The following is a 15,552-nucleotide window of genomic DNA, read 5'->3' as shown; positions in this document are numbered from 1 at the left end:
CAAAGGGAGACAGAAACAGAATGTCCACTGTGAATGGAGCAGCCCTTGTAGGAAAACTTGAACAAGGATTCTTCTGGGTCTCATTAAGAATGTATATCAGGGATTGGTGATTGGTATCTATTTCCAGTGATGTTGAAATCAAGCATAAGAAATACATTTATGTGCTTGAAGATTCAGGCTTGCATTAAAAGACTCTTTTCAGACCTTCTTCTGAACAATTTCTGATGCTGTATGTTATTAAAACGCAGTGTCCTGAAATTTTTATATTTTTCATCTCTAAGAATTCACTGGTCTGTAATAGGTAATATGACATAAGGGGAGTGCATGGCCTATTGAGACCTACTGCCTATGTCAGAACATGCGGTATGTCATCACTGTGGCCCATTGCAGCTGGAGCCATACAGTAGTGAGGTGTGAAATTCTTTGAACCTTTACCAAATCAGTTTATTTTATTTTTTTTTATTTTTAAATGTTTATTTATTTTTGAGAGACCGAGAAAGATACAGTGTGATCAGGGAAGGAGCAGAGAGAGAGGAAGACACAGAATCTGAAGCAGGCTCCAGGCTCTGAGCTGTCAGCACAGAGCTGTACATGGGTCTCAAATTCACAAACCATGAGATTATGACCTGAGCTGAAGCTGGACGCTTAAACAACCGACCTACCCAGGAACCCCACAAATCAGTCTTTTCATCAGATTTGTTGAACACCTATAATTTTAATATAAATAGTTGCTTTATAAAACTTCAATGGCAGCTTTATTTTTAAGTGTTCTCAACTATAATGTAAAGATTTCTTTTGATAGCTTTAATGATTTTTACTTACATGCAATATTTCTTCACATTGTGCTGGATAAGCTTCACCATACCCATTAAAAAAATTGGTTGTTGGGCGCCTGGGTGGCTCAGTCGGTTAAGCAGCTGACTTCGGCTCAGGTCATGATCTCACAGTCTGTGAGTTCGAGCCCCGCGTCGGGCTCTGTGCTGACAGCTCAGAGCCTGGAGCCTGTTTCAGATTCTGTGTCTCCCTCTCTCTGACCCTCCCCCATTCATGCTCTGTCTCTCTCTGTCTCAAAAATAAATAAACTTTAAAAAAAAATTGGTTGTTATTTGAAAATGGCAAGTTCCTCATTTAAATTTGAATCTGGAAAGAATGGAACTTCCAAAATATCTGCTGTTAGAGATTAAGAGCTGTAGTTTCTACAAGCAAGTTAGAAAACATGTGCTAGACTGGAAATAGGCAGTGTTTATGGGGAAACATAGTGCTGGGAAGATGTATATATTTCTTTGTTAGGTATTGAAATGTAAAATCATGATGTATGTGTGACTGCTGATGTGATTGTTTTCTAAAACTTTATTATGGCATATGTAGTATTTTCATGTGGTTGAAGAGAAACAATGCTTCCTCATGTAAGTGCTCTGAAAATATTAACGCTCTATATATGAATATATATAATATGGAATCTGTGATGCTCAGGACTCTTGTCCCTTCCAGACCTCCAGACCCTGTGTATCTGCTTGGGACGAGATGGCTCCATTTGGCACCTCAACCTTTCAACAAGTAATACATGGGAGCTTATTATATGACAGTGGGGACAAACATGGAAGGTTCTTGAACACATTTTTGATATTGGTTTAAGGTGCTAAACTTTCTCTACCCATCTAAACCCTGTGCTCCTCAGCTCACTTGTCTCCTTCTAGGGTGAGAGAGGTTTCCTCTGGCATGACATACAGCCGATGTCCCTCTTTATCAACCAACAACACTGTCATTTGTTTTGATTTTTAAAGTTTCCTCTTCTCAAAATAATCAAATTTATATGTGCATAAACTTTCACATGCCATTCAGCAGTCTACAAGAGTCAATAGTACATTTTCCCATTGGCATCCACTTTCAACCTTTGGCTGCTTCATCTACTATTTAGTCATCACTCAAAATAACAGCTTCTAATGATACTTTCTAACTTTTTACTCTTGGGTCTTTGACCACAGTGTGTTAGAACAATCTGTTTGTGTATCTGTCTCTCCCACTGCTGATGGGCCCTTTGTTAGCTCAGATATTCAATGTCTTTATATCCCCAACACCTGGTTGCTCTGTAGCCATTGAGTGGATGAGAAAGGAGAGCACTTTGTCTTAAGCTGTGGTCTTCAGTGATGAAGTTCCAGACATGTGTTTCTCAGTACACCATGGCCATAAGCTTCATGATCACTTTACTTTGATCCAATCTGCAAAGCTGGGATGCACTACAGGACACCAGTTTATTAGTATAAACTGACACAGCTAATATTAGTGTCATCATTTTAAGAAATTCTATACAAATATGTGAGAGTATTTTATAACACTCAGTTTCTTTCATAATTCTAAAGTAAGTCTTTTAAATAAGTGAAGTGATTCTGGAGCTTATTGTATAATATCATGTTTTAAAGTCAGAAGAGTTCTTTCCTTCCTAAATTTAATATGCCAGTGCTGTGATTTTATAGAGGACCAGACATGCTTAATCCTGCCTTTCAGCTATTATACGTATTCCTTCTCTAGGCCAGCATTGAAACAGGGGACTATGTCTGGAGGATACCTTTCTTTGAACATATTCAGATGAGATGTAGATTGCCAACTTGTTGATCTTCATAATATTAGAAAACATAGGTTTGTAACATGAGTTATAAAAGTACATTTTTGCAATCAATATTTCCCCAAATGACCAGTTTATGTCTGTTCACATAATTAGGTTTAACTTTCCAATTTCATTTTTTTAATTCATTAATTTATTATTTTTTTAATTTACATCCAAGTTAGTTAGCATATAATGCAACAATGATTTCAGGAGTAGATTTCTTAATGCCCCTTACCCATTTAGCCCATCCCCTCCCCTCCCACAACCCCTCCAGCAACCCTCTTTTTGTTCTCTATATTTAAGAGTCTCTTTTTTTTTAAGTTTATTTATTTTTTAAGAGATAGAATGCGAGCAGGAAAGGGAGTCACAGAATCCAAAGCAGACTCCAGGCTCTGAGCTGTCAGCACAGAAGCCAAATGTGGGGCTTGAACTCACGAACTGTGAGATCATGACCTGAGCTGAAGTCAGGTTCTCAACCAACCAAGCCACCCAAGGACCCCATATATTTAAGAGTCTCTTATGTTTTGCCCCCTTCCTGTTTTTATATTATATTTGTTCCCCTTACCTTATGTTCATCTGTTTGGTATCTTAAAGTCCTCATATGAGTACAGTCATATGATATTTGTCTTTCTCTGACTAATTTCACTCAGCATAATATGCTCTACTTCCATCCATGTAGTTGCAAATGATCCAATTTCCTTTGATACAGTGCCTGTAAGCACTAATTTATAATGCCTTTAATTATCAAGGTATTTTTCAACTGGTTCTCAAAATTTTGTATGTTTTCAAATCTAAAGTTCATTTTCAGCAAACGGTAAGGGGAAAAGATGGAGAAGATGGAAATTCATTAACATGTGGAAAAGGAAACTAGAATTTTTCCTTTACTGCTTAAAGCTATTTTTTTTATTTTTAATGTTTAATTTTGAGAGAGAGAAAGAACAAGGAAGTGGGGGAGGGGCACAGAGAGGGAGGCACAGAATCCAAAGTAGGCTTCAGGCTCTGAGCTGTTAGCATAGAGATCAACACAGGGCTCAAACTCACAAACTGTGAGATCATGACCTGAGCTGAAGTTGGACTCTTAACTGACTAAGCCAACCAGGTGTCCCTAAAGCTATTTTTGAGAAAGAATTTTCTGACAGTCATTTCTGGGTTAACTTCTGACTATATCTCCTAAGCTTGACTTTTGCTCTCTGGTCATAGAGGTTCCTTAGTAAGAATGGAGGATCCTAATGAAAAGTTCGGTGCACATTTACATGGGGTTACATAATGACTCTTGTCTTTCTCTTCAGTTCTGCAGAAGTATGTATAGCCGCAGCATTCCTGAAGGAATCTGTGGCTCACCTAAATGGACACATTTAGACATAGTAGTTGTGATGACCAACAAAGATGAGGTTCCATATCTGCAGAAGGGCAAGACTGGGAGGCCAGAATGACCCTGACAGAGTTCTTGCTTCAGCCCCATCAAGACAATATTTAGTTCATATCCTCTAAAATTCCTGCATTCTGCCTTAAATGGGCAAGTGAACTTTCAAAGTATGTTTGAATGAATGCATGGAAATCTTTACAAAACAACAGAGAATGGCATTTAAAAATGAAGAACAAAAGGAAATATGATTGCCTTGATTTTTTTCATTTTACATTGATATTTATAAAGGGAAATATCTTCATATATCTTTATATCTATATCTTGCTTGGCAAAGATTTTTAGGACATTCTATAAATGATAAGTGTTTAGAATCTATGTAATAACTTTTCAGAGTATATATTTTTAATTGAAAAGAAAAATTGTATTCCACATTTGTAATGGTAGAAATTCACTATGTAACTGTCAGAAATGATAAATCCAACTTTTTGTGTCTCTGGTGTGGCTGTGGGATTTTCTTCACTTTACTGTAAACTCAGTGACTTCTATAACTTGTCTCTTTGGGATATGTTATGTGAACTAAGTAATTAAGTTGGGCCACGGTGGTATAGACATTTTCTCAATGTTAATAACTACTTTGGGACACTCAAGGATGCACTTACCAGTTTGTGAGGTATGCACTGTTGTCTCTATATTACAGATAAAGAATATGAGGCCCGATTGAAAGCTGGTAACATGCCAATGATATCACAGACTAGTAAGGGGAGAGCAAATATTTAAACCAGATGGTCTTCCTCCAGAGCTGGCATTCTGAATTATTACATTGTAACTCTTTCTATCAGTTCAGTGACTTGATTGAATGTGGAATATATTTGAAATACTGAAGTAAGGAACAAGTCCATAAAAGAGACTGCCAGTGGGTAAATTGCTTGCTGACCACCTGAAACTACCTGCACACAAAAAAATTCCACTAATGCAGTTCTGAAAAATTTCCCTTCTATTTTACTTTTATATCAGGTGAATCAAATTTCCCACAAATGGGATCTATGCCCTTAAATTTTTTTTACAGTAAACCTGTCTACTGGAGTTATTGTAACATTTAAATTAACACATGAGATAACGTTATATGTCCAAACTGGTTTATAAGGAAGGAACACACATGAGCATGCACACTCATATTATTAGATTAAGGAAAATTGTGCAAGAACAGTGAGTAAACAGGTTCCTCTGGGAATCTATGTTGAGAAGCAGCGTCATCAGGAAAAGTGGAAGAGGAGAGGTAGAACTGCCAGCTTATAAAGGGAAACTAAGCATATTTAGATTTCTTTCTTTCCTTTATAAGTGTAGAAGGAAATGGATTTATTTATTTATTTATTTATGTATTTTCTGAAGGCACCTGGGTGGCTCAGGTGGTTAAAGGTCTGGCTCTTGATTTGGGCTCAGTTCATGATCTCATAGTTCATGAGATTGAGTCCTGCATTGGGCTCCATGCTGTAAGCATGCTGTAAGCATGGAGCCTACTTGGGATTCTCTCTCCCTCTCACTTTCTGTCCCTCTCCCTCCCCACTCACATGTGTTCTCTTTCAAATTAAAAAAAAAGAAAAAAGAAAAATAGGAGCACCTGGGTGGCTCAGTTGGTTGAGTGTCCAACTTCAGCTGAGGTCATGAACTCGTGGTTCATGAATTCGAGCCCTACATCAGACTCGCTATTGTCAGTGCAGAGCCCACTTTAGATCCTCTGTCTGCTTCTCTCTGCCCTTCCCCCATTTGTGCTCTCTCTCTTTACAAATTAAATAAACATTTAAATAAATAAATAATAAGTCATTTTTTCTAATGATTTTTTTTCTTGGTGCATCATGAGGCCCAGTAGGACTGTGACAGTAAGCTTTCATCAAAGTCTTTTTATAAATGACAGAATAGTAGAATTCTTGAGTTTACTAGAGTGTAGGAAAGAAAATACATGGCTGAGCCCAACATTCACATGCTCATTTACTCTGGTGGAAATGAAATTGTGATGTCCTTGCACATGCATCTGCTGGCCAAGTATTTCACAGATTCTTGACTGATCCTTGGAGCCACACCCTGAAGCAGGTGGTATTAGCTCTCTTTGTATCAGTGAGAACTAGGCATGGCTTCAGGGAGCAGAAAATCCAATACTGAAGTTGTTTAATACACAATAGGGTAAAAAGACAGCTAAAATAGGGAGTCCAAAACTGAAGCATCCACATGACCATTGGAACTCCAGCCTTGGAATGTGTATCACCTCCCAGCCTCAAGAATCCCTCAGTTCCAGGTGGCTGTTGTGGTTGAAGACTACATAAAGATAGCAAGCATTAAAAGCATTGGCAAACAAGTAATATCATTTCACTCTTTTAACATTTTTGGTTTTATAAATTCTATATATTAATGTAAGTATTATTTACAGGGGAAAGGAAAATGGTGGCAGAATAAGAGGACCCTAGGCTTGTCTTGTCCAATGAACACAACTAGATAACTATTATTCATCATAAACCCACCATAAATTGACCTGAAGACTAACAGAACAAAGTCCAGAACTAAAGGGAGAGAAGAGGCCACATCAAGTAAGGTAGGAAGAATGGAGACATGGTTTAGGGAAGAAATGGACCATGGATTTTGTGGAGGGAACAGAGCCAAGATCATGGAGACAGTTGAGACAGAGAGAGAAGCACACAGGCAAAAGCACAAGCAGAATATTTTCCCAAGGACTCTGGTTTGAAAAATGAGAGGGGCTGAATTTCATGAGTTCTTGCAATCAGCAAGGAAGAAAGCCTGACTTTTTAAAGGGCAGCAGGCTAGGCTACAATAGAGCCCCAAGGGCACTTGTCTACTCCTGGAGAAAAGTCAGGCAAACAACCCAGGGGCAGACAGCATTGAAACAAAAAACAGTGATCAGAAAAACCATTGGGAAACACAGAGGGAGATAATTTGCTTTTCTTGGAGCATGTATCAGAGAAGCAGAATTCATGGAGATGTCTTTCTAGGAATAAAAGAGTTGCTGGAACCATTTTTTCCCTGTCCCTCAGCATAAACACAGAGCCACTCACAAGAAGCATTGTGGCACTGACACTGGCTACTTTACTTACTTACCTCAAGACCCAGAGCCATGTGCTTTAGTGGGACTGCCCTTCTCAGTCAAACTTGTCCAGTGCCAGCATGGTAGGACCTTCCCTCAGAAGACTAGCACAAACCCCTGTTCACACCACATCCCTAACCAGAGAGTTCTGAAAGGCCTCAGTTCTTATGGAGGTGGTGTCAGGTCTTATTTCACAAGCATACCAGAGAACACCTAGTTAAAATTCACAGCATGCAGGCCAGGGACCAAAATTCACACTGCAGGCAAGCAGGCCCTCTGTAGACAACTAGCCTAAAGGATAGAGCAATGAAAACACAACAGGAGAGACACACATCACTCACCAGATCTACTCCATGAATCATCTGGCCTAGACACGACATGACCTATTCTTCATAAGGTCATTACTCACAAAAGCAGGCAATGTAACTGGCTTTCTTCAGAGAAGAAGACATAGACTTAGACAAAATGTCAAAACAGAGGAATTCATCCAAAGTGGAATACCAAGATAAATTCATAGCCAGACATTTAAGCATAACACATATAACATTCTTGATGGACAATTTAAAGCAATATTCATAAATATACTCACTGGAATTTAGAAAAGAATAAAAATCATCAGTGAGACTCTTACCATAAAGATAGATAAGTCAAAAAAGCATCAGTTAGCTTGATGCAATGAACATCAGACTGGAAAAATTAAAAGAAAAATGGATTAGTGACTTAGACAAAAAAAAAAAAGGAAAATATTGAATGTGAACAAAAGAGAGAAAGAAGAAATATGAGTCATGAGGGTAGACTTAGGGAACTCAGTGACTCCATCAAACATAATGATATTTGTATTATAGAAATCCCAGATGAAGAGAGAGAAAAAAGGGGACAGAAAAGGTATTTGAAGAAATAATAGGCAAAAACTTCCCTAACCTGGGAAGGAAACAGACATCCAAATTCAGGAGGCACAGGAACCCCCATCAATTTCAACAAAAGTAGGCCAACACCAAGACACATTTTAACGTTTATTTATTTTTGAGACAGAGAGAGACAGAGCATGAACAGGGGAGGGGCAGAGAGAGAGGGAGACACAGAATCCGAAACAGGCTCCAGGCTCTGAGATGTCAGCACAGAGCCCCACGCGGGGCTCGAACTCACGGACGGCGAGATCGTGACCTGAGCCGAAGTCGGCCGCTTAACCGACTGAGCCACCCAGGCGCCCCACCAAGACACATTTTAATTAAATTGGCAAAATATAGTGATAAAGAAAAATCCTAAAAGCACCAGGACAAAAGATAACTCTTACTTACAAGAGAAGACCCATAAGGCTAGCAACAGATGTCACCACAGAAAACTTGGCAAAACATAGGGTAGTGGCATGATATATTCAATATGCAGAATAGAAAAATTTTCCAATCAAGAATAGTCTATCCCAAAAGGCTGACATTCAGAATACAAGGAGACATAAAGAATTTTCAAGACAACAAAAACTAAAGGAGTTTGTGACCTTTAAATAAAGTACTTCAAGAAATATAAAAAGGACTCTTTGAGTGGAAAAGAAAGATCAGAAGTGATAAAGACAAGAAAGAATCAGAGAAAATCTCTGGAAACAATAATATAACAAGTAATAATATGGAAATAAATACGAATCAATAATTATTGTGAATATAAACTCACTAATGCTCCAATAAAAAGACACAGCAGGTGCCTGGGTGGCTCAGACAGTTGGGCCAACTCTTGAATTTGGCTCAGGAATGATCTCATGGTTGTGATATCAAGCCCTGCATTGGACTCTGTGCTGAGCATACAGCCTACTTGGGATTCTCTCTCACTCTGCCACTCCATGACTTGTGCTTTCTCTCTCTCTCTCTCAAAATAAATAAATAAACATTTAAAAAAAAAGACATAGAGTGTAAAAATGTATTTGAAAAAGGCCAATCTATTTGTTGCCTACAGGAGACTCATTTTATGTTATTTTTTTTAATTTTTTTAATATATGAAATTTATTGTCAAATTGGTTTCCATACAACACCCAGTGCTCATCCCAAAAGATGTCCCCCAATACCCATCACCCACCCTCCCCTCCCTCTCACCCCCCATCAATGCTCAGTTTGTTCTCCATTTTTAAGAGTCTCTTATGCTTTGGCTCTCTCCCACTCTAACCTCTTTTTTTTTTCCTTCCCCTCCCCCATGGGTTTCTGTTAAGTTTCTCAGGATCCACATAAGAGTGAAACCATATGGTATCTGTCTTTCTCTGTATGGCTTATTTCACTTAGCATAACAGTCTCCAGTTCCATCCACGTTGCTACAAAGGGGCATATTTCATTCTTTCTCATTGCCACATAGCACTCCATTATGTATATAAACCACAATTTCTTTATCCATTCATCAGTTGATGGACATTTAGGCTCTTTGCATAATTCAGCTATTGTTGAGAGTGCTATTATAAACATTGGGGTACAAGTGTCCCTATGCATCAGTACTCCTGTATCCCTTGGGTAAATTCCTAGCAGTGCTACTGCTGGGTCATAGGGTAGGTTTATTTTTAATTTTTTGAGGAACCTCCACACTGTTTTCCAGAGCAGCTGCACCAGTATGCATTCCCACCAACAGTGCAAGAGGGTTCCTGTTTCTCCACATCCTCTCCAGCATCTATAGCAGGAGACTCATTTTAGACCTAAAGATAACTGCACATTGAAAGTGAGGCCATGGAGAAATATTCATCATGAAAATGTTTGTCAAAAGAAACCTTTAGTAGTAATACTAATATCAGACAAACTGGGGTTTAACCAAAGACTCTAACAAGGGATTAATAAGAGCACTATATAGTCATAAAGGGGATAAACAAGAAGATCCAACAATAGTAAATATTTACACACCTAACATGGAAGTACCCAGTCATATAAAACTACTGATAACAAACATAAAAGAAAGAGGAAAATTAAGCTGGATAAGCAGTAGAGGAACTCTCAGCTTTCTTCATCACTCTAACACATCAAGATAAACACCAAATCATTCTGAACACCCAAGAAATCTATCTGAATCCTGAGAGAACAAACTGCAGAACTAGGAGGAGTAAAGAAGGCACATCATGGAAGGTGCATCCTTCCTAGAGAAAGACAGCCTGAAAATGAGCACAGCCAGCTTCTCCCCCAGAATACCAGCATAAACCTCTCATATACACTAAGATAATGATCATTGCTGCAAAGCTTCACCTGTACCGGAAATAAGATCAAGCTTGTTTTAGCAAACAGTGCAAGCACACCTAGTCAAAATGCCCAAACCTGGACAAGACCCACACACTCCCTACTACAGGCAAAGAGACATTCTGCAGAGGACTGACCTGAGGGAAAGAAAGACCAAACACAAGAGAGTGCACACTCTGAAACACTTCCTGAGGTGCTAGGCCCTGGACAGTATAGGGCCTCTTGATAATACGGATATTACTCTCAGGAACATTAAATACAACAGGCTTGCCAACACACACACACACACACACACACACACACACACCACAGTACCCTAGAAAAAAATGACAAAAGATGAAGTAGAAATTTACCTCAAAGAAAGAACAAGAAGAGGTCATGGCCAGGGATATGAACCAGAATTCAAAACAGCAATCATAAGGATATGATCTAGGCTTTAGAAAAGGCTAGAAAATAGTAGAAAATCACTTAGTGCAGACATTAAAGAACTAAAAACTAGTCAGGTCAAAAAAAATTTTTTGTAACTGAGATGCAAAACTGATTGTATGTAATGACAACAAGGAGGTAAGAAGCAGAGAAATCAAATCAGACATATAGAAGATAAAATTATGGAAAATAATAAAGCTGAAAAGAAGAGGAGAAAATTATTGTGTCACTAATGTAAACTTAGCAAATTGAGCAAATACATAAAGCATAATAACATTTGTATCATAAGAGACACAGATGAAGAAAAGGTAAAGGGGGAAGAAGGTTTATTTGAGCAAATTATAGCTGGAAACTTCCCTAATCTGGGGAAGAAAGCAAACATCTAATCCAGGAGGCACCAATAACTCCCATCAAATTCAATAAAACCCGGCCAACACCAAGACATAGCATAGCAAAATTTTCAAAATATAGAGATAATAAAAGAATTCTGAAAGTATAAAGAAAAAAGGGAATCTCTAAACTACAAAGGAAGATAAATCAGTTTAGCAGCAGATCTCTCCACAGACACCTAGCAGGCCAGAAAAAAAAGGCAAGATATATTCAACGAGATAAGGGGGAAAATCTGCAGCCAAAAATACTTTATCCAGCATTACTGTCAGTCAGAATAGAAGGAGAGATAAAATAATTTCTCAAACAAACAAAAACTGAAGGAATTCATGACCACTAAACCACCTCTGCAAGAAATATTAAATGGGACTCTTTGAGTGGTGAAGAAAATACAAAAGCAAAAAAACAAAACAAAACAAAACAAAACAAAACAAAAACAAAAAAAACTAAAAAGGTACAGAGAGAATCTCCCTAAACAGCAACTTTCCAGGTAATACAATAACACTATTATGTATTGATAATTACTCTGAATTTAAATGGACTACATCTATAAAAAGCATAGAAGACATCAGAGAATCCCTCTCTGCAAAAAAACACAAAAATATAGTCAGGCCAAAATTAAAAATGTCAAAACCAAGACGCAAACCCAAATGGAGGCCATAAAAGCAAGGATGGAGTAGGCAGAGAAGCAAATTAGTGATGTGGAAGATATATTTATGAAAAATAGTAAAGCTGAAAATAAGGAAACAAAGGTGAGATCAGGAAGTCAAACTTAGGAAAATCAATAATGTATTAAAATGTAATAACAATACCTTTCAAAGGAGTCCCAGAAAATGAAGACAGAGATAAAGGGGCAGAAGGTTTATGTGAGCATATTGTAGTGGAAAATGTCCCTAATCTGGGGAAGGACAAAGACACCGAAGTCCAAAAAAAAAAAAAAAAAAAAAAAACAGAGAACCCCCATTAAATTCAACAAAAGCTGGCCAAAACATATCATAGTCAAATTCACAAATTATACAGATAAAGAATGAATCCTGTAAACGCCAGGGGGAAAATAATCCTTAAACTACAAGGGAAGTCAGATAATATTCATAGGAGAGCTGTCCACAGAAACTTGGCAAGCCAGAAAGGAGTGACAAGATATATTCAATGTCCTGAATGGAAAAAAAATGTAGCCAAGAATACCCTACCTAGCAAGTCAGTCAAAACAGAAGGATGGAAAGGGGTGCTGAGATGGTAGAACAGCATGGAGACCCTGAGCTTGTCTCATCCCTGAAATGCAGCTAGATCAGTATCAAACCATTTTTGAACACCTACAAAATTGATCTGAGGATTAATGCAACCAATGTGCATAAACTGAGTCACAGAACTCAGAAGGCACACAATGTGGAGAGGTGAACTGGGGGATAGAAAAGCCACAGAGGGTAGAGAGGCATTTATGCAGAGTGAAGACAGAGAGAAAACAAGAAAAGGGGAGAGTGCAGCCCATCGGGTTTAGGCAGTAAAAGCATTACCCTCAAAAGTAGCTGGAGAGAAAGAGTGAAAACACTCGCAGGGGACTGAACAAGAAATCTGTTCACCAAAATCAATGATGGGGAGAGTGGAGAAGGTTTCAATACCACCAGGATTTTATAAACAAGGGAGTGCAGAGTCTGAAGTTTCAGAGTTCAGTGCCTGGCTGTGCTCTAGTGAGGAAGTAAGGCAAACCCCCAAGAGCAGGCAACACAGTCTGACAGTCCATATGGCACAGGGGGAGAAGTGGTTCCCTGCTTAGTGTGCATTTGGTAGAAGCCATTTGGCCACTGCACAGGCAAAGGTCCCAGTGAACCCTGGAGAGGAGACACGTTTTGTGGTGTTGGGACAAAAGTGCCAGAGTGCAGGGAGAAACCTGGTGCTGGCTATATGTTATGATTTGCCATAATCTCTAAACCTCTACTGCTCTGAAATCACATGAACGTTTTCTGAGGCAAGCCAGCACCTTCCCATTGCTGAGGGAGACCCTCCCCCAAAAAGTTAGTATGTGTCCTAGTTGGGGGGGGGGGGTCTCTGAAGTGTGGGCTTTTGAAACTCAATCCCATCCAAGATGAAACTCTTGAAGGAGGTTCTGCCTGGTAGAGGGACAGCTTGGACATGGACAATGTAGAGATGGGGAGAGGAAATGGATAGAGTAGAGATGAGGAGTGGATGGATGCCTGAGACAAAGGAGGGGTGCTTGATTGCAGGTTGGTGAGAGCAGGACATTCATGCCCCAGAGATTTAGGAAGCTGGGTGAATCCCTTTCCACCTCTCCTGCATGGACTCTGATCCAACCCAGTAAGCTAAGCAGCGCCACCTGGTGGAGAATGGAGCTATTTCACCAAGCTCTGCCCACCTACACCCTCTAAGCAATCCCCCAGAAGACCAGCACAAGTCACACCACCTGCTTAGTCTATGGATTATAGACTGATTCATAGTTCCAGGGATAGGGGAAACTAGATATAATTTCATTCCGTTTTCATTCTGTTTGCTGGTTCAATTATTTGTTTTCTTTGCCTTTGTTTTGCTTAAATTTTCTTTTTTTTACCTCTTTATTTTCCTTCTCTTTCATGGGTACAGGAAGAGAAAAAAATACTTTTAATTTTTTACATGATTTTTATTTTTAATTTTTTTCTACTTCATTTACTTTATTTATTGTATTTATATAATTTTAATTAAAAATTTTCCTTCTTTTTTTTTCTTTTCCTTCCCTTCTTTTTTTAAATCTATTCTATCAAACTTTGTTCAACAAGCAGACCAAAACACTTGGATCTAGCTTCCTTTTTGATATTTTTGTTTTGTTTTAATTTTTTAGCTTTTATTTTTTATTTCATTTATTTTTTTCTTCCTACAAAATGACAAAACAAAGAAATTTACACCCAAAGAAAGCACAGGAAGAAATGACAGCCAGGGGATTAATCAACACAGATACAAGCAAGATGTCTGAACTTAGAATTTAGAACGATGATAATAAAAATACCAGCTGGGGATGGAAAAAAAAAAGCATGAAACACACCAGAGAAGCCTTTTCTGCAGAGAAAAGAGAAATAAAATCTTGTATGCCTGAAATTAAAAATGCTATAACTGAGATACAATCTCAAAAGGATACCACAATGACAAGGATGGACGAAGCAGAGCAGTGAAATAGCAATATAGAAGATAAAATCATGGAGAATAGTGAAGCAGAATAAAAGGGAAACAAAAGCATTAGGTCAGGATGCAAGACTTAGAGAACTCAGAGTCCTTGTTAAAAAGGAATAACATCTGAGCCATAGGAGTCCCAGAAGGTGAAAAGAGAGAGAAAGGAGCAGAAGGTTCATGTGAGCAAATTATAGTAGAAAATTCCTAATTTGGGGAAAGACACAGACATCAAGAACTTCCCTTAGATGCAACAAAATCCAGCCATCACCAAGGCATATCATAGTCAAATTCACAAAATACACAGACAAGTAAAGAAGTATAAAAGAAGCAAGGGAAAAAAAAAGTCCTTAACCTACAAGGGAAGACAGATCAAGTTTGCAGCAGACCTACCCACAGAAACTTGGCAGGCCAGAAAAGACTGGCAGACATATTCAATGTGCTGAATTGAAAAAATATGCAACCAAGAATTCTTTTTTTTTAATGATGGTTTAAACTTTTATTTATTTATTTATTTATTTATTTATTTATTTATAATTTATTGTCAAATTGGCTAACGTACAGTGTATAAAGTGTGCTCTTGGTTTTCAGGGTAGATTCATGTGGTTCATCACTTAAATACAACACCTAGTGCTCACCTCAACAAGTGCCCTCTTCAATGCACATCCCTCATTTTACACTCTCCACCACCCCCCCCCATAAACCCTCAGAGCATTCTCTGTATTTGTAACTATTTTTTTTTGTTTTCTGTTTGTGACAGTTTTTCCCCATCCCTTCCCCCATGGTCTTCTTTTAAGTTACTCAAGATTCACATATGAGTGAAAACATATGATATCTGTCTTTCTCTGACTGATTTATTTCAGTCAGCATAATATCTTCCAGTTCCATCCATGTTGCTGCAAATGGCATGATTTTGTTTATAGCAGCACTTTCAATGTTAGCCAAATTATGGAAAGAGCCTAAATGTCCATGAACTAATGAATGGATAAAAATGTGGTCTATATATACAATGAAATACTACTTGGCAATGAGAAAGAATGAAAGCAACCAAGAATTTTTTATCCAGCAAGGCTGCCATTCAAAATAGGAGAGTGGGGCATGAGGGTGTCTCAGTTGTTTAAACGTCCAACTTCAGCTCAGGTCATGATCTCATGGTTTGTGAGTTTGAGCCTGATGTCGGGCTCTGTGCTTACAGCTCAGAGCCTGGAGTTTGCCTCAGATTCTGTGTTTCCCTCTCTCTCAGCCCCTCCCTGGCTCACACTCTGTCTCTCTCTCTCTAAAAAATAAAGATTAATAAAAATATTTTTTAATAAAAAAATAGAAGGGATAA

General features: G+C 38.3%; 1 long non-coding RNA gene across 1 annotated transcript in view; it reads right to left on the bottom strand.

Moving 5' to 3' along the window:
- Positions 1–5,973: 5,973 nt before the first annotated feature.
- LOC125167974 (uncharacterized) overlaps positions 5,974–15,552 on the bottom strand; it is a 28,175-nt gene continuing 18,596 nt past the window's right edge. Inside the window, exon 3 of the long non-coding RNA XR_007153013.1 lies at positions 5,974–6,281. This is a non-coding gene — a long non-coding RNA (uncharacterized LOC125167974). The remainder of the gene's footprint in view (positions 6,282–15,552) is intronic.

This window comes from Prionailurus viverrinus, chromosome A1 (genome assembly GCF_022837055.1).
Source record: "Prionailurus viverrinus isolate Anna chromosome A1, UM_Priviv_1.0, whole genome shotgun sequence".
NCBI classification, from domain to species: domain Eukaryota; kingdom Metazoa; phylum Chordata; class Mammalia; order Carnivora; family Felidae; genus Prionailurus; species Prionailurus viverrinus.
This window is presented reverse-complemented; position numbering and strand designations above follow the sequence as displayed.